The sequence below is a fragment of the Thalassophryne amazonica genome, unplaced genomic scaffold (genome assembly GCF_902500255.1).
Source record: "Thalassophryne amazonica unplaced genomic scaffold, fThaAma1.1, whole genome shotgun sequence".
In the NCBI taxonomy this organism is placed as follows: Eukaryota; Metazoa; Chordata; class Actinopteri; order Batrachoidiformes; family Batrachoididae; genus Thalassophryne; species Thalassophryne amazonica.
This window is the reverse complement of record NW_022986251.1, coordinates 238,867-266,480: the sequence shown is the minus strand read 5'-3', so window position 1 is coordinate 266,480 and position 27,614 is coordinate 238,867. Positions and strand designations below refer to the sequence as shown.

The window sequence follows — 27,614 nt, the reverse complement described above, 5'->3', positions numbered from 1 at the left end:
CCTATATTCAACTGAATACACCACAAAGACAAGATATTTAATGTTCAAACTGATAAACTTTATTGTTTTTGTGCAAATATTTGCTCATTTTGAAATGGATGCCTGCAACAGGTTTCAAAAAAGTTGGGACAGTGGCAACAAAAGACTGGGAAAGTTGATGAATGCTCAAAGAACACCTAATTGGAAACAGGTGAGTTTCACGATTGGGTATAAAAGGAGCATCCCCAAAAGTCTCAGCCATTCAATTCAATTCAATCAATTTTTTTATATAGCACCAAATCACAACAAACAGTTGCCCCAAGGCGCTTTATATTGTAAGGCAAGGCCATACAATAATTATGTAAAACCCCAACGGTCAAAACGACCCCCTGTGAGCAAGCAGTTGGCTACAGTGGGAAGGAAAAACTCCCTTTTAACAGGAAGAAACCTCCAGCAGAACCAGGCTCAGGGAGGGGCAGTCTTCTGCTGGGACTGGTTGGGGCTGAGGGAGAGAACCAGGAAAAAGACATGCTGTGGAGGGGAGCAGAGATCGATCACTAATGATTAAATGCAGAGTGGTGCATACAGAGCAAAAGGAGAAAGAAACAGTGCATCATGGGAACCCCCCAGCAGTCTACGTCTATAGCAGCATAACTAAGGGATGGTTCAGGGTCACCTGATCCAGCCCTAACTATAAGCTTTAGCAAAAAGGAAAGTTTTAAGCCTAATCTTAAAAGTAGAGAGGGTGTCTGTCTCCCTGATCTGAATTGGGAGCTGGTTCCACAGGAGAGGAGCCTGAAAGCTGAAGGCTCTGCCTCCCATTCTACTCTTGCAAACCCTAGGAACTACAAGTAAGCCTGCAGTCTGAGAGCGAAGCACTCTATTGGGGTGATATGGTACTACGAGGTCCCTAAGATAAGATGGGACCTGATTATTCAAAACCTTATAAGTAAGAAGAAGAATTTTAAATTCTATTCTAGAATTAACAGGAAGCCAATGAAGAGAGGCCAATATGGGTGAGATATGCTCTCTCCTTCTAGTCCCCGTTAGTACTCTAGCTGCAGCATTTTGAATTAACTGAAGGCTTTTCAGGGAACTTTTAGGACAACCTGATAATAATGAATTACAATAGTCCAGCCTAGAGGAAATAAATGCATGAATTAGTTTTTCAGCATCACTCTGAGACAAGACCTTTCTGATTTTAGAGATATTGCGTAAATGCAAAAAAGCAGTCCTACATATTTGTTTAATATGCGCTTTGAATGACATATCCTGATCAAAAATGACTCCAAGATTTCTCACAGTATTACTAGAGGTCAGGGTAATGCCATCCACAGTAAGGATCTGGTTAGACACCATGTTTCTAAGATTTGTGGGGCCAAGTACAATAACTTCAGTTTTATCTGAGTTTAAAAGCAGGAAATTAGAGGTCATCCATGTCTTTATGTCTGTAAGACAATCCTGCAGTTTAGCTAATTGGTGTGTGTCCTCTGGCTTCATGGATAGATAAAGCTGGGTATCATCTGCGTAACAATGAAAATTTAAGCAATACCGTCTAATAATACTGCCTAAGGGAAGCATGTATAAAGTGAATAAAATTGGTCCTAGCACAGAACCTTGTGGAACTCCATAATTAACCTTAGTCTGTGAAGAAGATTCCCCATTTACATGAACAAATTGTAATCTATTAGACAAATATGATTCAAACCACCGCAGCGCAGTGCCTTTAATACCTATGACATGCTCTAATCTCTGTAATAAAATTTTATGGTCAACAGTATCAAAAGCAGCACTGAGGTCTAACAGAACAAGCACAGAGATGAGTCCACTGTCCGAGGCCATAAGAAGATCATTTGTAACCTTCACTAATGCTGTTTCTGTACTATGATGAATTCTAAAACCTGACTGAAACTCTTCAAATAGACCATTCCTCTGCAGATGATCAGTTAGCTGTTTTACAACTACCCTTTCAAGAATCTTTGAGAGAAAAGGAAGGTTGGAGATTGGCCTATAATTAGCTAAGATAGCTGGGTCAAGTGATGGCTTTTTAAGTAATGGTTTAATTACTGCCACCTTAAAAGCCTGTGGTACATAGCCAACTAACAAAGACAGATTGATCATATTTAAGATCGAAGCATTAAATAATGGTAGGGCTTCCTTGAGCAGCCTGGTAGGAATGGGGTCTAATAAACATGTTGATGGTTTGGATGAAGTAACTAATGAAAATAACTCAGACAGAACAATCGGAGAGAAAGAGTCTAACCAAATACCAGCATCACTGAAAGCAGCCAAAGATAACGATACGTCTTTGGGATGGTTATGAGTAATTTTTTCTCTAATAGTTAAAATTTTGTTAGCAAAGAAAGTCATGAAGTCATTACTAGTTAAAGTTAATGGAATACTCAGCTCAATAGAGCTCTGACTCTTTGTCAGCCTGGCTACAGTGCTGAAAAGAAACCTGGGGTTGTTCTTATTTTCTTCAATTAGTGATGAGTAGAAAGATGTCCTAGCTTTACGGAGGGCTTTTTTTTATAGAGCAACAGACTCTTTTTCCAGGCTAAGTGAAGATCTTCTAAATTAGTGAGACGCCATTTCCTCTCCAACTTACGGGTTATCTGCTTTAAGCTACGAGTTTGTGAGTTATACCACGGAGTCAGACACTTCTGATTTTAAGCTCTCTTTTTCAGAGGAGCTACAGCATCCAAAGTTGTCTTCAATGAGGATGTAAAACTATTGACGAGATACTCTATCTCACTTACAGAGTTTAGGTAGCTACTCTGCACTGTGTTGGTATATGGCATTAGAGAACATAAAGAAGGAATCATATCCTTAAACCTAGTTACAGCGCTTTCTGAAAGACTTCTAGTGTAATGAAACTTATTCCCCACTGCTGGGTAGTCCATCAGAGTAAATGTAAATGTTATTAAGAAATGATCAGACAGAAGGGAGTTTTCAGGGAATACTGTTAAGTCTTCTATTTCCATACCATAAGTCAGAACAAGATCTAAGATATGATTAAAGTGGTGGGTGGACTCATTTACTTTTTGAGCAAAGCCAATAGAGTCTAATAATAGATTAAATGCAGTGTTGAGGCTGTCATTCTCAGCATCTGTGTGGATGTTAAAATCGCCCACTATAATTATCTTATCTGAGCTAAGCACTAAGTCAGACAAAAGGTCTGAAAATTCACAGAGAAACTCACAGTAACGACCAGGTGGACGATAGATAATAACAAATAAAACTGGTTTTTGGGACTTCCAATTTGGATGGACAAGACTAAGAGACAAGCTTTCAAATGAATTAAAGCTCTGTCTGGGTTTTTGATTAATTAATAAGCTGGAATGGAAGATTGCTGCTAATCCTCCGCCCCGGCCCGTGCTACGAGCATTCTGACAGTTAGTGTGACTCGGGGGTGTTGACTCATTTAAACTAACATATTCATCCTGCTGTAACCAGGTTTCTGTTAGGCAGAATAAATCAATACGTTGATCAATTATTATATCATTTACCAACAGGTACTTAGAAGAGAGAGACCTAATGTTTAATAGACCACATTTAACTGTTTTAGTCTGTGGTGCAGTTGAAGGTGCTATATTATTTTTTCTTTTTGAATTTTTATGCTTAAATAGATTTTTGCTGGTTGTTGGTGGTCTGGGAGCAGACACCGTCTCTACGGGGATGGGGTAATGAGGGGATGGCAGGGGGAGAGAAGCTGCAGAGAGGTGTGTAAGACTACAACTCTGCTTCCTGGTCCCAACCCTGGATAGTCACAGTTTGGAGGATTTAAGAAAATTGGCCAGATTTCTAGAAATGAGAGCTGCTCCATCCAAAGTGGGATGGATGCCGTCTCTCCTAACAAGACCAGGTTTTCCCCAGAAGCTTTGCCAATTATCTATGAAGCCCACCTCATTTTTTGGACACCACTCAGACAGCCAGCAATTCAAGGAGAACATGCGGCTAAACATGTCACTCCCGGTCTGATTGGGGAGGGGCCCAGAGAAAACTACAGAGTCCGACATTGTTTTTGCAAAGTTACACACCGATTTAATGTTAATTTTAGTGACCTCCGATTGGCGTAACCGGGTGTCATTACTGCCGACGTGAATTACAATCTTACCAAATTTACGCTTAGCCTTAGCCAGCAGTTTCAAATTTCCTTCAGTGTCGCCTGCTCTGGCCCCCGGAAGACAATTGACTATGGTTGCTGGTGTCGCTAACTTCACATTTCTCAAAACAGAGTCGCCAATAACCAGAGTTTGATCCTCGGCGGGTGTGTCGCCGAGTGGGGAAAAACGGTTAGAAATGTAAACGGGTTGGCGGTGTACACGGGGCTTCTGTTTAGGGCTACGCTTCCTCCTCACAGTCACCCAGTCGGCCTGCTTTCCCGACTGCTCGGGATCTGCCGGGGGGAACTAACGGCGGCTAAGCTACCTTGGTCCGCACCGACTACAGGGGCCTGGCTAGCTGTAGAATTTTCCACGGTGCGGAGCCGAGTCTCCAATTCGCCCAGCCTGGCCTCCAAAGCTACGAATAAGCTACACTTATTACAAGTACCGTTACTACTAAAGGAGGCCGAGGAATAACTAAACATTTCACACCCAGAGCAGAAAAGTGCGGGAGAGACAGGAGAAGCCGCCATGCTAAATCGGCTAAGAGCTAGTAGCTACGCTAAGCTAGCGGATTCCTAAAAACACGCAAAGTGAATAATGTGTAAATAATTTAGAGGTGATTCAGCAGAAGGAGTGCTTTAGTTAAGGCACGTAAAGATTACACTGGGAAACAAATCGTAATCTAGATAACTAGATCAATCTAACTGCGCAGATTAAACAGCTAACAGATACAGAAAAACACCGCTGTGCTCCGGAACAGGAAGTGATACAATACCGCAGTGAGAGCCAACCACCAGTAGAGGCAAGCAAGATGTGTGATTCACAAGCAAGGATGGGGTGAGGATCACCACTTTGTAAACAACTGCATGAAAAAATACTGAAACAGTTTAAGAACAATGTTTCTCAATGTTCAATTGTAAGGAATTTAGGGATTCCATCATCTACAGTCCATAATATAATCAGAAGATTGAGAATCTGGAGAACTTTCTACACGTAAGCGGCAAGGCCGAAAACTAACACTGAATGCCTGTGACCTTTGATCCCTCAGGCGGCACTGCATTAAAAACTGACATCATTGTGTAAAGGATCTTACCGCGTGGGCTCAGGAAACCATTGTCAGTTAACACAGTTCGTCACTACATCTACAAGTGCAAGTTAAAACTCTACATGCAAAGTGAAAGCCAAACATCAACAACATCCAGAAATGCCGCCACCTTCTCTGGGCCCGAGCTCATTTGAAATGGACAGACGCAAAGTGGAAAAGTGTGCTGTGGTCTGATGAGTCCACATTTCAAATTGTTTTTGGAAATCATGGACGTCATGTCCTCTGGACAAAAGAAGAAAAAGACCATCCAGATTGTTACCAGCACAAAGTTCAAAAGCCAGCATCTGTGATGGTATGGGGGTGTGTTAGTGCCCGTGACATGGGCAACTTACACATCTGTGATGGCACCATCAATGCTGAAAGGTACATCCAGGTTTTGGAGCAACATGCTGCCATCCAAGCAACGTCTTTTTCAGGGACGTCCCTGCTTATTTCAGCAAGACAATGCCAAGACACATTCTGCATGTGTTCCAACAGCGTGGCTTCATAGTAAAAGAGTGCGGGTATTAGACTGGCCTGCCTGAAGTCCAGCCCTGTCACACATTAAAAATGTGTGGTGCATTATGAAGCACAAAATACGACAACGGAGACCCCGGACTGTTGAACAACTGAAGTCGTACATCAAGCAAGAATGGGAAAGAATTCCACCTACAAAGCTTCAACAATTAGTGTCCTCGTTCCCAAACGCTTATTAAGTGTTGTTAGAAGGAAAGGTGATGTAACACAGTGGGAAACATACCACTGTACCAGCTTTTTAGAAACCTGTTGCAGGCATCCATTTCAAAATGAACAAATATTTGCACAAAAACAATAAAGTTTATCAGTCTGAACATTAAATATCTTGTCTTTGTGGTGTATTCAATTGAATATAGGTTGAAGAGGATTTGAAAATTTATTGAATTCTCATTTTACTCAACGTCCCAACGTCATTGGAATTGGGGTTGTAAATCAGCAGGTAAGTTGTTCCACAGTGTTCAGATTCCACAAAAACACCATCACCCCAGAGTTTGTATTTTGACCTCTCTTCCAAAGTCAGTGTCCATCCTTCCAGCTTCTTCTCTGCCTCCTCCCTTCACCACAGAACCGTTTACCAGACATGGAGCACAGTCTGACGGACGCTGGAACAAACATTTTCCGGGATAACTATAAGATCCCGTCTCGGTCCGTGGCCCCTGAGAGCACCACAGGGAGTGCCATGTATTTAAAGTCACCATCATTACAAGGGCTGAGTGGGTGGGAGGGGCTGAATGAGAAGATGAGTTCAAAGAAGCTGAGAGAAATGAAAACTGGTGCTGTGATCATTGTGCCTCCTCAAAAATCAGCCTCCATCACGAGAAACTGGTTTTACAAAAACAACAAATTAAGTAGGTCGGTGAGGTTGGAACTGTAGGCATGTGAGGTTGGGCCTGCAGGTCGGTTAGGTTGGGCCTGCAGGTCGGTGAGGTTGGGCCTGCAGGTCGGTGAGGTTGGACCTGACTCGTGAAGCTCCTTGAGGCAGTGTAGTTGAAAATAAAATAAACTGAAAATAAATTGAATTGGTTATTTTTCATTTCAACTCTTTGCAAAAGTCTTTTTTGTTTTTCTTCTTTGAGAGGGGTGTCCCTGATACAGTCATCATCTAAATGAAGTAAATCTGTTGTAACCTCCTCAATGTTTCCGTGGCTTTACCTACTGTCACTGCAGCAACACTGCCCCCTGGTGGTTTGATGCTGTATAAAAGCCAATGCTGAGAAATGTTAGGAAAATCCTAAAATCTGAGTCCAACATCGGAATTGTCCCTGAGGTGGGAACAACAAAACTCAAACAGGAAAACTAAAAAGAAATGATGGTGTGGAGTGACAGAGAGTGTGAAGGAAAAAAGAAACCCAGAGTCATTCCAGGTCGCATCCTGTTCGCTGCAGCGGGCAGCCTTGCGAGGCCGACACCTCCTTTCCTGGCGCCTGCCCATCCCTCTGTCTGCTGTTGCTATGGGTTACAGCTGCATTTATCCTCTTTGTTTGTAAAGAAGAGCTGGAGGAAGTGGTGTGTGTGTGTGTGTGTGTGTGTGTGTGCGCCGCCCCCTTTGTGTGTGTGTTTTTTTTAAACTAAAAACAAACTGATGACAGCAGAATCAAACTCGGGAAACACGTCATCACTTCTTCGTTTTTCACCGAAGAGGGAAAAAATGCAGAAAAGCATCAGTCCTGCAAAGACCAGCATGCTTTGCATCAAGTGACACACACGCTGACTGTGATTGGCTGAAGTCAAATTGTCCCAGTGCTGTGCTGAAGACTAACTAGAATCCCCACTAACTAGTACAAGTTATCAAGTTCTTGTTGAACAGGTTTTTATTTTAAGTTCTGTTTCTTTGTGTTGATTGCAGTTTTAGGTTCCAGAAACTGATGTGTGGTTCTTTTTCTCAGATGATTTGGGGGGGGGGGGGGGGGGTCCAGCTCAGACTGGTTTTCCTTCTTCCTCTGTCCATGTCCAACCTGTGGTGTCCCTCAAGGTTTTATCCCAGGACCTTTTGTGTTTCATTCATATGCATGAAAAGATAAAAGACTTTTGTCAACATTTGAGCCATGTTGGGTGTTCTGGATGTCTTGTGGGTCTGTTGGTTCTGATCGGTTTCCTCGTACGTCCTTTTAGGGCATGACACAAGACCCTAAAATGTTCTTAGAAAAGGATTTTTGTAGCGTAGACCTGGTAACTAAAAAAAATCCTCCTGTTTTATATGAAGATGAACATAGTGAACACATTTCAGCTTGTTACCACAAACAACACTTGCACGTTTTTTAGAAAAATTAAATAAAAATTTAATGGGAAGTTGTTGCTAAGGGGTGTGGCTGCATAGCAACCACCTATTTTGCAGTGAATCAATTTGTAAAATCACATTTTTCTTGAAATATACATCAGTTTGATTATTTACTGAGAATTGAGAAAAATAGCATAATTTACACAAAAATGTGAAATTAACTGCTTCCCACCTGCTACAGAGTACACGCAAGAGAGAAAACTGACCCACCTTTCGTCAAAAAAGTGACAGCTGCCAATCAAAATCGGCCACGTCACTAAGCCCCGCCCCCTCTATGACGTCATAGCCAATCAGAATCGATGACGTCACTATGTCCCGCCCCTAAGCCCCTCCCCTAGTCCCGCCTCCAAGCCCCGCCCCTTATGACATCACAGCCAATCATAATCGATGACGTCATTATGCCCCGCCCCTAAGCCCCGCCCCTAGTCCCGCCTCCGAGCCCCCGCCCCTTATGACGTCACATCCAATCAGAGTCGATGACGTCAGTATGTCCCGCCCCTAAGCCCCGCCCCCGGCTCCTCCCCTAGTTCCGCCCCTGGCTCCTCCCCTAGCCCCACCCCAAGCTCCTCCCCTAACCCCGGCCAAGCACCGCCTCCAAGCCATACCTCCCCTCCCACCCAGGGTCTAATATTTTAATGTCATTTTATTTCATGAATTAAAGAATGATAAAAAATACCTAGATCTTTTTAATGTATTAAAGAATTAACTAATTCTGAAATAATTAAACATAAATCAGTGTCTATTATTTAATGCCCCTTTAATATTTTTAATTCTTAAATTATTACGTTTCCTTTTCTGTTTTTTAATTCGTAAATTAAAGAAGGGGTACAAATAGCTGTCTCTCGGTTGTAAGTCTTTGCAGCAAGACGGTCAAATACCCACGCATAGAGCTGCTCGCGGAAACATGACCCCACGGCTGTAAAACCTGTTGCAGACGCTGTGTCTGTGTGTGTGCGTGTGTGTGTGTGTGTGTGTGTGTGTGTGTGTGTGTGTGTGTGTGGCGGGACACCCGCTGAGCGGAGATGCTGCCCCGAGGTGATGAACCCGAAGAACAATAAACAATGCTCCTTATCACTCACGCCAAAGGATGTTTCAATAAACAATGCTCCTTATCACTCACGCCAAAGGATGTTTCAATAAACAATGCTCCTTCTCACTCACGCCAAATGGTGTTTCTTTTAAGATATTACCCGATCATCATGGTGCGCGGGACACCCGCTGATCGGAGATGCCGCCCAGAGGTGATGAAGGCGGAAAAAAACAAAGTTTCTTCTCCGTCACTCCCGGCAGGGTGGCTGGGTGTCAGGCCAGATGGTATTTTTAGAGCAAAAGGTACCAGTAAGTGTTTTTCACAAAAAACCTCGTTTGAAAAACAATTTACCCTTTTCAACAATATTATAGGAAAGAACACAGGCCGTATAAGGTTTAGAATATGTGCTTTATTACATTCATTAAAGTCACACACAGAGAAAAAAGCAATTGTTCATGTTTATTAAACACAGCATACGTGAAGGAAAACATTAAGAAAAAAGTATTTGGTCCACTTACATGAAGAAAAAAAGTATACGTTCATGTTTATTAAACACAACATACGTGAAGGAAAACATTAAGAAAAAAGTACTTGTTCCAGTTACCTGAAGAAAAAAGCATATTTTCATGGTTATTAAACACAAATTTGGTCCACTTACATGAAGAAAAAGCATACGTCCATGTTTATTAAAGGGTAACCATCAGGCTGTCGCTGTAAATTAGCTGATAGATGATTATTATGTCTCCAGCTGCGTATAATAAACTCAAGTCTGCTCAAAGCCACTTTTCTAAGGCAACAAGTTCGCATATTTTTTTTTGTAAAGTCAACTTATTATATTTTACACATTTTGGGATTCAAACATCAAATCCTTATCTCAACACTTCACGGTAACGTTCACATGCCAGCAGCTTGGATGTTAAGTCCTAAATCTAAACATTTTCTTTGCTCACTTGTATCGCTGCAAGTTCCTGCTTTACCACCTCGTTCTGACCAAGAAACATCTGAAGTGGGTCAAAAAAATAACTGAAACTGTTCTTGAAAGCAGCTTTCTCCTGGTTAGTTTTTAATACACCCTGAAGACATCAAGATTCTCTGATCAGATTTCTTGGGAGACTTTCCAAAAGGGAGACATCTATTGTTTTAATATGAAAATCAGCCGTCAGCATTTTATGTCAAGTGTTCCCTGAAAATCACAGATAACTGAATGACGGAGAACTGAAGCAACAACTTTGAAGTTTCAAATAAAACAGGGTTCATCAGCATTTTTTGGTTTATCAGAATCTGAATCAGAACAGCTTTTAATGGCCAAGTATCCACAGAATACATGGAATTTGACTTTGGTTTGAGCCGCACTCTCTCTGTACACTGTAAATGCATGCAAACATACAAACGAATTAAGTTAACCAGACTCAGTTTTCAAGCTGTAGCTTCAAGAAAATTAAGTTGACCTGAATATGATGAATGAACAAAACTATTTTGAGAATTAAGCCGTCACTTGCTGGATGTTCACAGTAAATACATTACTGTAATTTATTTTTTTCAGTACAGCAAAATAAACAAGTTACTGTAATCTAGATTTTAAGTGTATTTGAGTACTGGACACTCGCAATAATTAAGGTAATCAAATCTGCTTCAAGACAACATAAATTACTCTGTAAGGCAGCAAGTTTGCATTTTTTGATTATTTTCATTTTTAGTAAAGTCATCTTATTATTTTTTACAGTGTATGGCATGTAGAAATACCCTAAACAGCGAATAATCCGCAGTAAAAAATTGTACAACGTGTTTTTAAAAACCGCTTGTAATTATGAACAAACTAGTTTAGCTAACAACTGCTACAGAAAGGTGAACATTTATTAAAATGAATCTGAAATACACGAGTTGACCAACATCAGGAGGGTAAGAGTTCTAATGTTAAAACTCACTGTTGTTACTCCGCTGTTTTATGATTTGTAAAAAGCTGCACCAGGCTCTTGAAAATTGCACATTTCCGACCAATTCTGTCAAAAAACATTAACAGCCTGTGAGCCGACACACTGCTGTCAGTGTGACAAGAGGAAAGTGTGTCATGTAGAATCTGTGCATTTGTTCAGAGCGTATAATTATAAATCTCATGTCCTTTTAACGTGGATAAAGATTTAAATGCGGTTGTTTTGCAGAAGTTCCACTGAAAACACACAGAAGCTGTAATTTTTACAATTCACACGCCGTATCTTTGATAGAAACAGTCGGTGGTCATTTATTGAGAAATCTAACTGGCGGAGGGTTTTACGCTTTAAACGCTTATTTGGTTGTGAAAAGCTCCACAAAAACTTCTACTTTTCGAGCTGATGCTGACTGTTTGCATAAATTTTTGGCTGAGTGGGGAAACGTCTGACATTATATAGCCAATATGTTTTTTTTCTTACTTTACGGACCTTTAAAAACTTTAGTCATATTACTAAATCATTGTTTTTCTTTTTTCTTACCTCATGAAGGCGACTCTCTCTCTCCGGCTCCCCGTGTCGTCTAATAACCCTCTGGGCTTAATTTGTCTTCTTCTTCTCGTTAAACCAGAATAAACTTTTTATGCATCGCAATTATTCTCTGTCAAAAACATTAATTAATATCAGTCCAAAATATCCTCGAACCTCCGGGCATCTTGCAGGAGCGACGGTCACGTCTCGCCACAAACTGAAAGAAAAGATGTGACTTATTAAATATTTAGCCTACACTTTAAAAAAAAAACGTCATGATGTGATTTTTTCTTCTTACCGTGTAACACGAGTCCGTCCCCGCGGCGCCCTGTTGACGGTTCGACAGACCTCCGTCGGTTAGAACACACCAGCTCCGCGTTATTAACCTGTATTTTTAATATAAATGAGATTTCAGAGGGTTTACTATCTCTGCTGCTGTGTCTGGGGGAAAAACTTGATTAAACAGCGTTAAATAAACTCCTAACAGAATATCCACAAACTGTAACACAGACCATACTTATTAATGAAATATTTACACTTTAAAAAGTTATGAGCTGATTTTCTTACGTCATAAAGGAGAGTCTGTCCCTGGCCTGTCGTGTCGTCTAAATGATCCTCTGGGGTTAATTTGTCAGGCCGAATTCTTCTGCTCCATCAGAATAAACTTTTCTCACCGTGGGGCTCTATATCTAACAAAAAAACATCATTTAAAAATGTTTTTACCGCCGAGGATCTTTTTTTAAAAAAAAAAAAACAGAAGCATTTCTATCAAAAGATTACTTAATTCACTTGCCGTGAAAGACTTTCGCACTCTGAAGAAAAAGAAAACTTCATTCCGAGAGAATGAACGTCTGCTCCGGTCAGCGGCTGGAATGAAGGAAAAACACTGCAGCAGGAGGCGGGACAGAAAACTGGACCAGCCTCCAAAACAAGCTCATTACCCACAGGTATCAGGTTTTATGGTGGACCCAAAAAACACACGTAATCATCGATCAGGGGATTTAACCTGACACCTCGGACCGAGGGACACAGCAGGACCTCAGAAAAATATTGCTTCAAACGGGATCTGTGACGCTGGTCCGGTTTGTCAAAAGAGGTGCGACCTTTTGCGCTAAACACCCCAAATACACACACACAGGCACACACTTTTAAGAGCAAATATCCCCAGACCCGCGCGTGTAGTGGTCCCATATTATGAACAAAAGTGGATGGATAGCAAAGTCATGACGGATAATACAGAAATAGTGAACCTTTTAATAGTTGCACTAAAAGAATAAAACGCTACTCACAGGAGAATTAGTTTTCCCAGCTTCAGCCTGTCTTATTCCAGACATGTCAGAAACCACATGAACAAAACATCTACATATCTTTAACACCAAAGAGATTTAAATATATCCGTACATACATATGTACATACTCATATTTTTTCCCATTTCTATTCCCATGTTTCCTTTTTGTGAATATTTACAAATAAAATAAAGGTCACTGCGTGTATTAAATATATATCAGCGCCACCGGGGCGTCGTACCAAGATGTGCTGTCTTTATACACCGAAAATACTATCGCAAACCATGATCTGGTTTCTGATTTTGTGAAAAGATATCGTAATTGCCTTAAGAAAAGGGGTAATACCTCCTGTATCCAGCTACAAGGACCTTCGCACACTTTTAAATGCTGTGACAGCTTGTGTTAACCTTTGATCCTAATTTTTTTTTAATGTTTTTTCACGTGAAAATGTAACCCCTGTCTTGGGACAACCTCCCGATCATACCTTTTAAAGTTTTATCGCGTTTGCACGCTTTAAAACATTGTTATTAAGTACAGAAAGAAGTGTTAATCTTTGATCCTAAATTTTTTTAATGTTTTTTTTCACCTGAAAATGGGTTGGATGTGTGAGAGCGGCCTTCCGATCATACCTTTAAAGTTTTACCGCGTTTGGATAATTTAAAACGTCGTTATTAAGCGCAGAAAGAAGCGTTGACCTTTGACCTTGAATTTTTTATGCGCGTTTTTTTGTGAAAAAATGCTTCTGGTGTGTTGAGAACGCTCTCCCGATCATACCTTTAAAGTTTTACCGCGTTTGGACGTGTTTAAAAATTGTCACGGCTCGTGTTAATCTTTGATCCTAAATTTTTTTATGTTTTTTTTGCCTGAAAACGGACCGGATGTGTTGAGAGCGGCCTCCCGATCATACCTTTAAAGTTTTATCGCGTATGCACGCGTTTAAATATTGTCCCTCACATAAAACATGTTCAAGCTAAAATATCTAAAAATATTTCTAGTACCCTCAACAAAGCAAAAATATTTATTGAATTACAAAGCTCTACATATTTTATATCATTCACTTGTTTCGCCATATCTGAATTACTGCGTGGACGTTTGAGGCAACATTTACAAATCCTCACTTCGACCATTACCTTTATGATACCTTGTCAGTATTCATGACAGCCAATTAAGCAGTGTCTTTACTATAACCTTGATTAGCAATTTTAATGCGTATTCTTTATTCTATACAACATATAGCCTATTGAAATGATGTAAACTAAGGTGCAGCAATACAAATTCTATGGAAAAGAAGAGACTTACATGATTAATTATAACATTTATTAAAATAAGGGCTTACTTTCATCAATCAGCAACTCCGTCACTACATAAACGGAAAGTTCACCCCTTAAAAGTCAAAATTCAGCCAAAAGAGGGGCACCTATTCTCGTTTTGAGCTTCTCACAAACCTTCATGCGCTGCGTCTCCTGGAACTCACCGTGGAAGAATATGAAGAGCTATTGTGGAATACTTTCGAGCAAAACTGCTGACAAAGATGTTCAGATGGTTCTTGCAGGATGCTAAGGTGACACTCCATGTGGTCCGGCTGCTGATGGTCTATTTCAGAGAGCCCACGGATGGACTTGTCCTTCTTGCAGACGTAAGTTTATTTCTCTTCTTTCTTAAATTTTTATTGCATTGAATAATATTCTCACAGCATGTATATATTTTCTGTACCCTATAGTCATCTTCCATAGGCTGACATCGAGAAGACCCTCACCCTGCCCATGATCTAATAACACTGCTTGGTATTTGGTGAATTCGCGCATTCGCATCAGATGAGCCGAAGTTATAGTCATCCCAGCAAAGCATGAATGTTAACCCGATTAGAGATATTTTCAAGATGCTTTCTGAAATAACTCCAATTTCATATTTCAGATGGGACAGAGCGTGTAACTGTGACGCTGTAATTTCAGTGTACTACAGTACCAAGAGGAGGCTGCCAGCACACTTGAATTCCTTCAAAAGTAAGCCTCTTCTTCTCCAATTGACCTATTCACAGCAGTCATTTTGACATTAAATTGTATGGTCAACTCTCTCGTGGTGCTGTAATGACATAAATTGAAATGAAATTAACGATAGAAGGTTCACTTCTTCTATAAACAACAACCCTCTTTTGGAGTGACAAGATTAGGAATGAACATATCAGAGGGACGGCTCAGGTGGGATGGTTTGGAGACAGAGTCAGAGAGGCGAGATTGTGATGGTTTGGACGTGCAGAGGAGGGACCCATAGGGAGAAGGATGCTGAGGATGGAGCCACCAGGCAGGAGGAAACGAGGGAGGGCAGAGAGGAGGTTCATGGATGTGCTGAGGGAGGACATGCGGGTGGTTGGTGTGACAGAGGACAGGGTGAGAAGGAAACGATTGATCTGCTGTGGCAACCCCTAATGGGAACGGCTGAAAGACAAAGAAGATGCTGAAGATCCTGTCCAAATTACTAGTGATTGTTTATCAACAATCCTGTATGTCCATATGTTTGGAATGCGCCAATAGCCATCTCATCAATAGCCACACTGCTCAAGAACCTGATGGATCTTGAGTGGAATTTCATATAGGTGACTAAGAACGCTCTACTCCCGCTCGTCTTGTCAGCAGTGTTTAAATTTTGACTTTTAAGGGGTGAACTTCCTGTTTATGTAGTGACGGAGTTGCTGATTGATGAAAGTAAGCCCTTATTTTAATAAATGTTATAATTAATCATGTAAGTCTCTTCTTTTCCATAGAATTTGTATTGCTGCACCTTAGTTTACATCATTTCAATAGGCTATATGTTGTATAGAATAAAGAATACGCATTAAAATTGCTAATCAAGGTTATAGTAAAGACACTGCTTAATTGGCTGTCATGAATACTGACAAGGTATCATAAAGGTAATGGTCGAAGTGAGGATTTGTAAATGTTGCCTCAAACGTCCACGCAGTAATTCAGATATGGCGAAACAAGTGAATGATATAAAATATGTAGAGCTTTGTAATTCAATAAATATTTTTGCTTTGTTGAGGATACTAGAAATATTTTTAGATATTTTAGCTTGAACATGTTTTATGTGAGGGACAATATTTAAACGCGTGCATACGCGATAAAACTTTAAAGGTATGATCGGGAGGCCGCTCTCAACACATCCGGTCCGTTTTCAGGCAAAAAAAACATAAAAAAATTTTAGGATCAAAGATTAACACGAGCCGTGACAATTTTTAAACACGTCCAAACGCGGTAAAACTTTAAAGGTATGATCGGGAGAGCGTTCTCAACACACCAGAAGCATTTTTTCACAAAAAAACGCGCATAAAAAATTCAAGGTCAAAGGTCAACGCTTCTTTCTGCGCTTAATAACGACGTTTTAAATTATCCAAACGCGGTAAAACTTTAAAGGTATGATCGGGAGACCGCTCTCACACATCCAACCCATTTTCAGGTGAAAAAAAACATTAAAAAAATTTAGGATCAAAGATTAACACTTCTTTCTGTACTTAATAACAATGTTTTAAAGCGTGCAAACGCGATAAAACTTTAAAAGGTATGATCGGGAGGTTGTCCCAAGACAGGGGTTACATTTTCACGTGAAAAAACATTAAAAAAAAATTAGGATCAAAGGTTAACACAAGCTGTCACAGCATTTAAAAGTGTGCGAAGGTCCTTGTAGCTGGATACAGGAGGTATTACCCCTTTTCTTAAGGCAATTACGATATCTTTTCACAAAATCAGAAACCAGATCATGGTTTGCGATAGTATTTTCGGTGTATAAAGACAGCACATCTTGGTACGACGCCCCGGTGGCGCTGATATATATTTAATACACGCAGTGACCTTTATTTTATTTGTAAATATTCACAAAAAGGAAACATGGGAATAGAAATGGGAAAAAATATGAGTATGTACATATGTATGTACGGATATATTTAAATCTCTTTGGTGTTAAAGATATGTAGATGTTTTGTTCATGTGGTTTCTGACATGTCTGGAATAAGACAGGCTGAAGCTGGGAAAACTAATTCTCCTGTGAGTAGCGTTTTATTCTTTTAGTGCAACTATTAAAAGGTTCACTATTTCTGTATTATCCGTCATGACTTTGCTATCCATCCACTTTTGTTCATAGTATGGGACCACTACACGCGCGGGTCTGGGGATATTTGCTCTTAAAAGTGTGTGCCTGTGTGTGTGTATTTGGGGTGTTTAGCGCAAAAGGTCGCACCTCTTTTGACAAACCGGGCCAGCGTCACAGATCCCGGTTGAAGCAATATTTTTATGAGGTCCTGCTGTGTCCCTCGGTCCGAGGTGTCAGGTTAAATCCCCTGATCGATGATTACGTGTGTTTTTTGGGTCCACCATAAAACCTGATACCTGTGGGTAATGAGCTTGTTTTGGAGGCTGGTCCAGTTTTCTGTCCCGCCTCCTGCTGCAGTGTTTTTCCTTCATTCCAGCCGCTGACCGGAGCAGACGTTCATTCTCTCGGAATGAAGTTTTCTTTTTCTTCAGAGTGCGAAAGTCTTTCACGGCAAGTGAATTAAGTAATCTTTTGATAGAAATGCTTCTGTTTTTTTTTTTTTAAAAAAAGATCCTCGGCGGTAAAAACATTTTTAAATGATGTTTTTTTGTTAGATATAGAGCCCCACGGTGAGAAAAGTTTATTCTGATGGAGCAGAAGAATTCGGCCTGACAAATTAACCCCAGAGGATCATTTAGAGACACGACGCACCAGGGACAGACTCTCCTTTATGACGTAAGAAAATCAGCTCATAACTTTTTAAAGTGTAAATATTTCATTAATAAGTATGGTCTGTGTTACAGTTTGTGGATATTCTGTTAGTTTATTTAACGCTGTTTAATCAAGTTTTTTCCCCCAGACACAGCAGCAGAGATAGTAAACCCTCTGAAATCTCATTTATATTAAAAATACAGGTTAATAACGCGGAGCTGGTGTGTTCTAACCGACGGAGGTCTGTCGAACCGTCAACAGGGCGCCGCGGGGACGGACTCGTGTTACACGGTAAGAAGAAAAAAATCACATCATGACGTTTTTTTTTTAAAGTGTAGGCTAAATATTTAATAAGTCGCATCTTTTCTTTCAGTTTGTGGCGAGACGTGACCGTCGCTCCTGCAAGATGCCCGGAGGTTCGAGGATATTTTGGACTGGTATTAATGAATGTTTTTGAGAGAGAATAATTGCGATGCATAAAAAGTTTATTCTGGTTTAACGAGAAGAAGAAGACAAATTAAGCCCAGAGGGTTATTAGACGACACGGGGAGCCGGAGAGAGAGAGTCGCCTTCATGAGGTAAGAAAAAAGAAAAACAATGATTTAGTAATATGACTAAAGTTTTTAAAGGGCCATAAAGTAAGAAAAAAAAAACATATTGGCTATATAATGTCAGACGTTTCCCCACTCAGACAAAAATTTATGCAAACAGTCAGCATCAGCTCGAAAAGTAGAAGTTTTTGTGGAGCTTTTCACAACCAAATAAGCGTTTAAAGCGTAAAACCCTCCGCCAGTTAGATTTCTCAATAAATGACCACCGACTGTTTCTATCAAAGATACGGCGTGTGAATTGTAAAAATTACAGCTTCTGTGTGTTTTCAGTGGAACTTCTGCAAAACAACCGCATTTAAATCTTTATCCACGTTAAACCGACTTGAGATTTATAATTATACGCTCTGAACAAATGCACAGATTCTACATGACACACTTTCCTCTTGTCACACTGACAGCAGTGTGTCGGCTCACAGGCTGTTAATGTTTTTGACAGAATTGGTCGGAAATGTGCAACTTTCAAGTGCCTGGTGCAGCTTTTTACAAATCATAAAACAGCGGAGTAACAACAGTGAGTTTTAACATTAGAACTCTTACCCTCCTGATGTTGGTCAACTCGTGTATTTCAGATTCATTTTAATAAATGTTCACCTTTCTGTAGCAGTTGTTAGCTAAACTAGTTTGTTCATAATTACAAGCGGTTTTTAAAAACACGTTGTACAATTTTTTACTGCGGATTATTCGCTGTTTAGGGTATTTCTACATGCCATACACTGTAAAAAATAATAAGATGACTTTACTAAAAATGAAAATAATCAAAAAATGCAAACTTGCTGCCTTACAGAGTAATTTATGTTGTCTTGAAGCAGATTTGATTACCTTAATTATTGCGAGTGTCCAGTACTCAAATACACTTAAAATCTAGATTACAGTAACTTGTTTATTTTGCTGTACTGAAAAAAAATAAATTACAGTAATGTATTTACTGTGAGCATCCAGCAAGTGACGGCTTAATTCTCAAAATAGTTTTGTTCATTCATCATATTCAGGTCAACTTAATTTTCTTGAAGCTACAGCTTGAAAACTGAGTCTGGTTAACTTAATTCGTTTGTATGTTTGCATGCATTTACAGTGTACAGAGAGAGTGCGGCTCAAACCAAAGTCAAATTCCATGTATTCTGTGGATACTTGGCCATTAAAAGCTGTTCTGATTCAGATTCTGATAAACCAAAAAATGCTGATGAACCCTGTTTTATTTGAAACTTCAAAGTTGTTGCTTCAGTTCTCCGTCATTCAGTTATCTGTGATTTTCAGGGAACACTTGACATAAAATGCTGACGGCTGATTTTCATATTAAAACAATACATGTCTCCCTTTTGGAAAGTCTCCCAAGAAATCTGATCAGAGAATCTTGATGTCTTCAGGGTGTATTAAAAACTAACCAGGAGAAAGCTGCTTTCAAGAACAGTTTCAGTTATTTTTTGACCCACTTCAGATGTTTCTTGGTCAGAACGAGGTGGTAAAGCAGGAACTTGCAGCGATACAAGTGAGCAAAGAAAATGTTTAGATTTAGGACTTAACATCCAAGCTGCTGGCATGTGAACGTTACCGTGAAGTGTTGAGATAAGGATTTGATGTTTGAATCCCAAAATGTGTAAAATATAATAAGTTGACTTTACAAAAAAAAATATGCGAACTTGTTGCCTTAGAAAAGTGGCTTTGAGCAGACTTGAGTTTATTATACGCAGCTGGAGACATAATAATCATCTATCAGCTAATTTACAGCGACAGCCTGATGGTTACCCTTTAATAAACATGGACGTATGCTTTTTTCTTCATGTAAGTGGACCAAATTTGTGTTTAATAACCATGAAAATATGCTTTTTTCTTCAGGTAACTGGAACAAGTACTTTTTTCTTAATGTTTTCCTTCACGTATGTTGTGTTTAATAAACATGAACGTATACTTTTTTTCTTCATGTAAGTGGACCAAATACTTTTTTCTTAATGTTTTCCTTCACGTATGCTGTGTTTAATAAACATGAACAATTGCTTTTTTCTCTGTGTGTGACTTTAATGAATGTAATAAAGCACATATTCTAAACCTTATACGGCCTGTGTTCTTTCCTATAATATTGTTGAAAAGGGTAAATTGTTTTTCAAACGAGGTTTTTTGTGAAAAACACTTACTGGTACCTTTTGCTCTAAAAATACCATCTGGCCTGACACCCAGCCACCCTGCCGGGAGTGACGGAGAAGAAACTTTGTTTTTTTCCGCCTTCATCACCTCTGGGCGGCATCTCCGATCAGCGGGTGTCCCGCGCACCATGATGATCGGGTAATATCTTAAAAGAAACACCATTTGGCGTGAGTGATAAGGAGCATTGTTTATTGAAACATCCTTTGGCGTGAGTGATAAGGAGCATTGTTTATTGAAACATCCTTTGGCGTGAGTGATAAGGAGCATTGTTTATTGAAACATCCTTTGGCGTGAGTGATAAGGAGCATTGTTTATTGAAACATCCTTTGGCGTGAGTGATAAGGAGCATTGTTTATTGTTCTTCGGGTTCATCACCTCGGGGCAGCATCTCCGCTCAGCGGGTGTCCCGCCACACACACACACACACACACACACACACGCGCGCACACACACGCACACACACACGCACACACACACACGCACACACACAGACACAGCGTCTGCAACAGGTTTTACAGCCGTGGGGTCATGTTTCCGCGAGCAGCTCTATGCGTGGGTATTTGACCGTCTTGCTGCAAAGACTTACAACCGAGAGACGGCTATTTGTACCCCTTCTTTAATTTACGAATTAAAAAACAGAAAAGGAAACGTAATAATTTAAGAATTAAAAATATTAAAGGGGCATTAAATAATAGACACTGATTTATGTTTAATTATTTCAGAATTAGTTAATTCTTTAATACATTAAAAAGATCTAGGTATTTTTTATCATTCTTTAATTCATGAAATAAAATGACATTAAAATATTAGACCCTGGGTGGGAGGGGAGGTATGGCTTGGAGGCGGTGCTTGGCCGGGGTTAGGGGAGGAGCTTGGGGTGGGGCTAGGGGAGGAGCCAGGGGCGGAACTAGGGGAGGAGCCGGGGGCGGGGCTTAGGGGCGGGACATACTGACGTCATCGACTCTGATTGGATGTGACGTCATAAGGGGCGGGGGCTCGGAGGCGGGACTAGGGGCGGGGCTTAGGGGCGGGGCATAATGACGTCATCGATTATGATTGGCTGTGATGTCATAAGGGGCGGGGCTTGGAGGCGGGACTAGGGGAGGGGCTTAGGGGCGGGACATAGTGACGTCATCGATTCTGATTGGCTATGACGTCATAGAGGGGGCGGGGCTTAGTGACGTGGCCGATTTTGATTGGCAGCTGTCACTTTTTTGACGAAAGGTGGGTCAGTTTTCTCTCTCACGCATCAAGCAGGCGGCCATGTTTTCATCCTCGAACACAGGGGCTTACCTGTAGTGCATTTATATACAGAAGAGCCTGGGTTCTACCTCGATCTAGGCATTGATCAGCCATCAATTCGAATGATTTTTTTTTCTTGGATGAAATCAATTTTTCTAGAAAATGTGCAAATCTTTTCAAGTGGTAACAGGCTGAAATTATGTATCGATAGGTAAAGACATTTTAAAAGTCATTTCCCAGTAGTTACCAGATGTGCGCTACAGAAATGAAAAATAAATGGCCACGTCTCATGGCCTATTTGGACGACGGTGTTTAGTGTCAGAACTCCGTCAGTGTTTGGGCTCCTCAGTGCTCCGGTCCGGTTCTCCTCTCTGGACTCCGTCCACATGGATCTGAACCTCTATCCAGTGTGTCCACACAGTGGATTCTGGTTCTGGATGGAACCACATGAGACTTGGTGCCACATGAGACAGGTATTGATAACATATCAGCTGATCAATAGTGATCTCAAAGCCACACAGGTTCGCCTGGTGTTGATGGATCAGCCTGGAATCTGGAATCATGTATTTATAAAAGCGTTATTTAATGTTTTATAAGCGTTATTTAACGTTGTAGTACATATGCCAGACCTGTCTGTGGCGCTGTAATGTCCCCGGAAAAAAAATGGAAACAGACTAGGGCATGCCCATAAGTCATGTAAACGCTAATTAAATTAGCGCCGAAAGCTACCGCTTTCCAATGTGACACACAGAGTAAAATTAAGCCTTTTAAGAGAAAGAGGGTCCACGCTGATCATCTGAAATAGACAGACTGTGCATTTAAAGTGAAGCATTGTGTTTGTTTTTAAAAATCACACGGTTTGGTCTGCTGGCTGCTCTCTGCTCTACATGGGGAGCGGCTGTTTGCCTGGCGGCTGGCTGCTGTCTCTCTCTCTCTCTCTCTCTCTCTCTCTCTCTCTCTGCCCGGTGTGAGATGCCGGGTGGGTCACAGCTCCTTCCACGGCTACACTGACAGTTTCTGAAAGATCCTCTCAGCAAAAGTCCACTCTTTCTTCTGTGGTTTGCTGACTCACACTGAGTGTTTCACTTTTTAATTTTTGCTTTTTTGGGCAACGCACAGCGCTTCACAAACACTTGATTAAAATAATAATAATAACTAGAAGCACACAGAGAGTGCAAACCTCCGCCAAGGCCATGGGGTCACTGACGCCATAACATCTACACGCCGTGGAATCATTGAACCTAAAAAAGTCTAACAATGATGTTTGCTCAGTAGTAAAAAAAGTTTCATCTATGTAGCATGTATCCTTAGCGCTTGGCATCACAGTTTATTGCACCTTTCCCAGAAGCTACTGTCATCTGAGCACTGATATTGATATTGCATGTGCTTATAGACAAAAACAAATAAGAGACAAAATTCAATTTATTATTCAACTAAACTGCAAATATATGATTTTTTTTTTAACATTTATGAAACACTTCTCTAAACAAGGCCATAGGGTCACTGACCCTAAAGAGATTCCCTATCTATTCAACAATTCAGTGTTACAACCAAAACTATGATACATACACTTTTCTTTCCTTCGAGCATGAAAACATACCACTAGAACTTGGAATCACTTTTATGTCTTTATTAGTTCAAAAGTTATTGTATAAAAACAATTTTTCGGTAATGGCGGTTTTCTTCTGGATCTAGCTCCATAACATTTGAAGCTACATCAAATCTGATGACACCTTACTGAATCAGTACAGATTCAGCTACAATTTGGTGTTAGTTGTGCATCTCTAGCTTCATTTGTCATCTCACACTGACACATTTTCTATTTTCCCTATATTTTTGCATATTCTGGATCACCAGATCTGGAATCCGGATCCGATCGTCACCAAACTTTGTTGTTTGATAAAACATTTGACTATGTTACATCCTAATTTTTTTCAAGCCTTTCTGCCTTGTTTTTGTGGAGTTAGAAACTAGAATGTCAAAATTCCCCCTATCCCGCAATGGTGAAGAATCCTTTAAAAAAATTCCTGGATCTGGATCGTGATCTGGATCACCACTAAAATTTAATCACTTGTTCCTCTTGTCATTTCCAACCACTCCACAAAATTTCATCAAAATCCGTTCAAAACTTTTTAAGTTATCCTGCTGACAGACAAACAAACAAATGCAACCGAAAACATAACCTCCTTGGTGGAGGTAAAAAAGTGATAGACAGGGCTGGGTCAGGTAAAAACTGCCATTTCTTCCTGTCAAGGTTTTCTCAATGGATTCCGGTACTTCAGACCATACTAATCAAAATAAGATTTTGTGCCATCTTGAAATTTGTCCAGAATCCAAGATGGCTGCCAAAAATCCAGATGGCCACCAAGATAAAGTTGGTCCTAAGTGGTAGAAACTTGTCTAAAGATCAGGGTATTTTGGCATGATTTGGTGAGTTATAACAAAGGAAATAACAATTAGTGGCTTAAAAATCATAACCAGGCATTTCCATCGTGCAAATCCAAGATTGCCACCGAGTGCGGTAACCTAAACTTCAAAGTGTCATATCTTCTATTCTAGAAGGACTATGGCCACACTTCTGGTGTTTATCCATAGGTTTTTATGGTCAAGGAATCCGTTTCCACCATTATTTTGCAATTATTTTCAATTTAAGGATTTTTGTCCCTTTTCTGAGTATTAGATTGGCGGGAAAGCTTGTTATCTCTGATTTGCAAAATTGACACTCCTGGTATGTTAGTTTTTAGTACTAACTAAAATCATCAAAATATCATTTACGCATCTATTGTTGTGTGGGCCGCCAGAAGAGGAGGTACTGCTGGCCCACCACCAGAGGGCGCCCTGCCTGAAGTGCGGGCTTCAGGCACGAGAGGGCGCTGCCGCCATGGACACAGCCGGGGGTGACAGCTGTCGCTCATTACCTCTTGACAGCTGTCACCCATCTACTCAACATCATCTCACTCCATAAAGACCAGACTTCATCTCCACCTCGTTGCCGAGATATCATACTTCATAGGAGGTAATACTCTCAGCCTTTTTGTGAGATTTATAACTCTGTTATAGTGAGAATTTGCAGGAGAACCGGTCCTTTGTGAGGAGGCTGTGCACGATGGCGCTCCTTTTCAGCTGAGACCGCTGCAACATATTGAATGAGAGGTGGAGGTGGCATTCCCACCGTTGTTGTTACTGGGTGTACACACACCCACACTTGACTGTCTTTGTTCTTCGCCAGCAGTACCAGATCCGACAGTCGGGGACGGTGATCACCTGGGAATTCGGGACTTGGCGGCTCCAGTATTCACCAGGTTCTGGGGCGGCGGAAATCGTGTGGTTCCGGCTCTTCTCAGGACAGACGTCTTCTATCCTCGAGCCTGCCCACACGTCACCTCTGTGTATTGACTGTTGTGATATTCTGTGATTGTCTGTATGTTCGTTGTGCACATTCACAACATTAAATTGTTACTTTTTGGCTCATCTATTGACCGTTCATTTGCGCCCCCTGTTGTGGGTCCGTGTCACTACACTTTCCCAACAGGATATCTCGGCCAGCGTCATGGACTCCGAGGGGCGTCACCCGGCTGTTGAATGACCAATGGGAGAACAGGGAGTGCAGGCGTCTGCAGGAGACGTGATTGGTGAGCTGCAGCACATTCTCACCGCCTTTACGGCTCGGTTGGATCAAATGACTGAGCAAAACATCCTCCTGAACCGCAGGGTGGAGGCTCTCTCCGCACAGATGGCAGCGAGCGCTCAGGGCGCTGCTGCGGCTCGTCCTCCTGCCGACCCTGTGCAGGATATAAACGTTCCAGTGGTGGTTCAACAACCCCTCCCACCATCCCCTGAAGCATACATAAGCCCTCCTGAGCCGTACGGAGGTTGTGTGGAGACGTGCGCGGACTTTCTTATGCAGTGTTCGCTCGTCTTCGCACAACATCCCGTCATGTACGCGTCAGATGCTAGTAAAATAGCTTATGTGATTACTCTGCTTCGGGGTAAAGCACGCGCCTGGGCTACGGCGCTCTGGGAACAGAGCTCACGGTTGTTATCAGCATACACTGGGTTTGTGGAGGAGTTCAGAACAGTGTTTGATCACCCTAACAGAGGAGAGACCGCTTCAACCGTGCTGCTGTCAATGAGACAGGGACGCGAGAGCGCAGCCGCTTATGCAGTCAACTTCCGCATCGCGGCTGCGAGGTCCGGCTGGAATAACGTTGCGCTCCGCGCCGCCTTCATAAACGGACTGTCGTTAGTCCTGAAGGAGCAGCTGGTAGCTAAGGAGGAACCGCGGGATTTAGATGGGCTTATCGATCTCGTTATACGGTTAGACAATTGGTTGGAGGAACGCAGTCGGGAGCGAGGCGAAGGACGTGACCGGATACGCGCCGCCCCTCTCCCTTCCGGGTTCGAAAAGGCGCCGCCCTCCCCACGCTCCACAGCCGCAGCGCTTTGTGGGGCAACAGCTCCCCCTGCTGACGTTGTTAGGGAAACGCACAGGGCCAAAATGGGGAGGCTGATCCGTGGAGAGTGTTTTCTCTGCAGCTCAACTGAGCACACACAGAGAAACTGCCCCAAACGGCCAAAACGACAACAACGTCACCTCTGTGTATTGACTGTTATGATATTCTGTGATTGTCTGTATGTTCGTTGTGCACATTCACAACATTAAATTGTTACTTTTTGGCTCATCTATTGACCGTTCATTTGCGCCCCCTGTTGTGGGTCTGTGTCACTACACTTTCCCAACATCTATTATCCAATTCACAAAATTTTATGGCTAATTTACTGGTATATAATCTGTAAAAACTAAAGTTTTTTATAAACAAAATGTATTTTGACCATGCATTTCATGATTTTGTCCAAGGTGACCAATTTGCAATAGTAACATTTTATAATTGTGTGTCTTTGATTGATCATGGGGCTGCTCTCTCCATTATGTTGATGGGATAAATAACTAAGATTTCTTTGCAGATTGTGTGATGCTGTAATTTTATCAGAGAATGTTGGTGTGGACAAGAAATAGACTTTTGTGGAAGCTACGGCAATGGCAGCAAAACCGTTCTTGAGCCAGGGAGACAGTGAGGAAGAACTGTGCATTCTTTGCAACAGTTGCATTAAAGCAAATGAGAATTTTTCTAAGGTGGCTAAAGATGGACTGAAACTGTACCGGGAGTTAGCAGACAGGTGGTCAAGAGTAGAGAGCAGTTTGTCGGTATGCTCCAAGCCTCCCTATGCTGAATTTCTTCTGGCCGCACCTCGCCTGTCTGCAGTAAACAGTGACAGTATCATTCATAACATCTGTCGCATCAATTTTCAAACTAGACTGAAACATATTGAAGGTCAGTGCAGCAAACTTCAGCCTTCTGGAGCTGTGAACAGTTCAGACTCGGAAAGTGTGGATAATGTTACTGGCACTACACCTTATAGAGTGCGCAGAGGATCCCTGCACCAAAAACAGATCTGCTTTGTTTGCAATACAGTTACGCCAAATGATGAGAATGCATATAGTGATGGTGGCATTGGGAGATGTTCTGAGGACAATGCTTATGTCAGACTGGAATGCGTGATGGAAATGGGCCTAAAAGATGGACATAAACATCATGCTGCAGCCAACAGATTGAAGGTCATTCTACTCTTGACCACCTGTCTGCTAACTCCCGGTACAGTTTCAGTCCATCTTTAGCCACCTTAGAAAAATTCTCATTTGCTTTAATGCAACTGTTGCAAAGAATGCACAGTTCTTCCTCACTGTCTCCCTGGCTCAAGAACGGTTTTGCTGCCATTGCCGTAGCTTTCACAAAAGTCTATTTCTTATCCACACCAACATTCTCTGATAAAATTACAGCATCACACAATCTGCAAAGAAATCTTAGTTATTTATCCCATCAACATAATGGAGAGAGCAGCCCCATGATCAATCAAAGACACACAATTATAAAATGTTACTATTGCAAATTGGCCGCCTTGGACAAAATCATGAAATGCATGGTCAAAATACATTTTGTTTATAAAAAACTTTAGTTTTTACAGATTATATACCAGTTAATTAGCCATAAAACTTTAGGAACTGGATAATAGATTCGTAAATGATATTTCGATGATTTTAGTACTAAAAACTAACATACCAGGAGTGT

At 41.2% G+C, this 27,614-nt stretch overlaps 1 protein-coding gene across 1 annotated transcript in view; it reads left to right on the top strand.

Moving 5' to 3' along the window:
• ablim2 (actin binding LIM protein family, member 2) overlaps positions 1-27,614 on the top strand; it is a 176,809-nt gene that overhangs the window by 4,606 nt on the left and 144,589 nt on the right. The window lies entirely within an intron of this gene.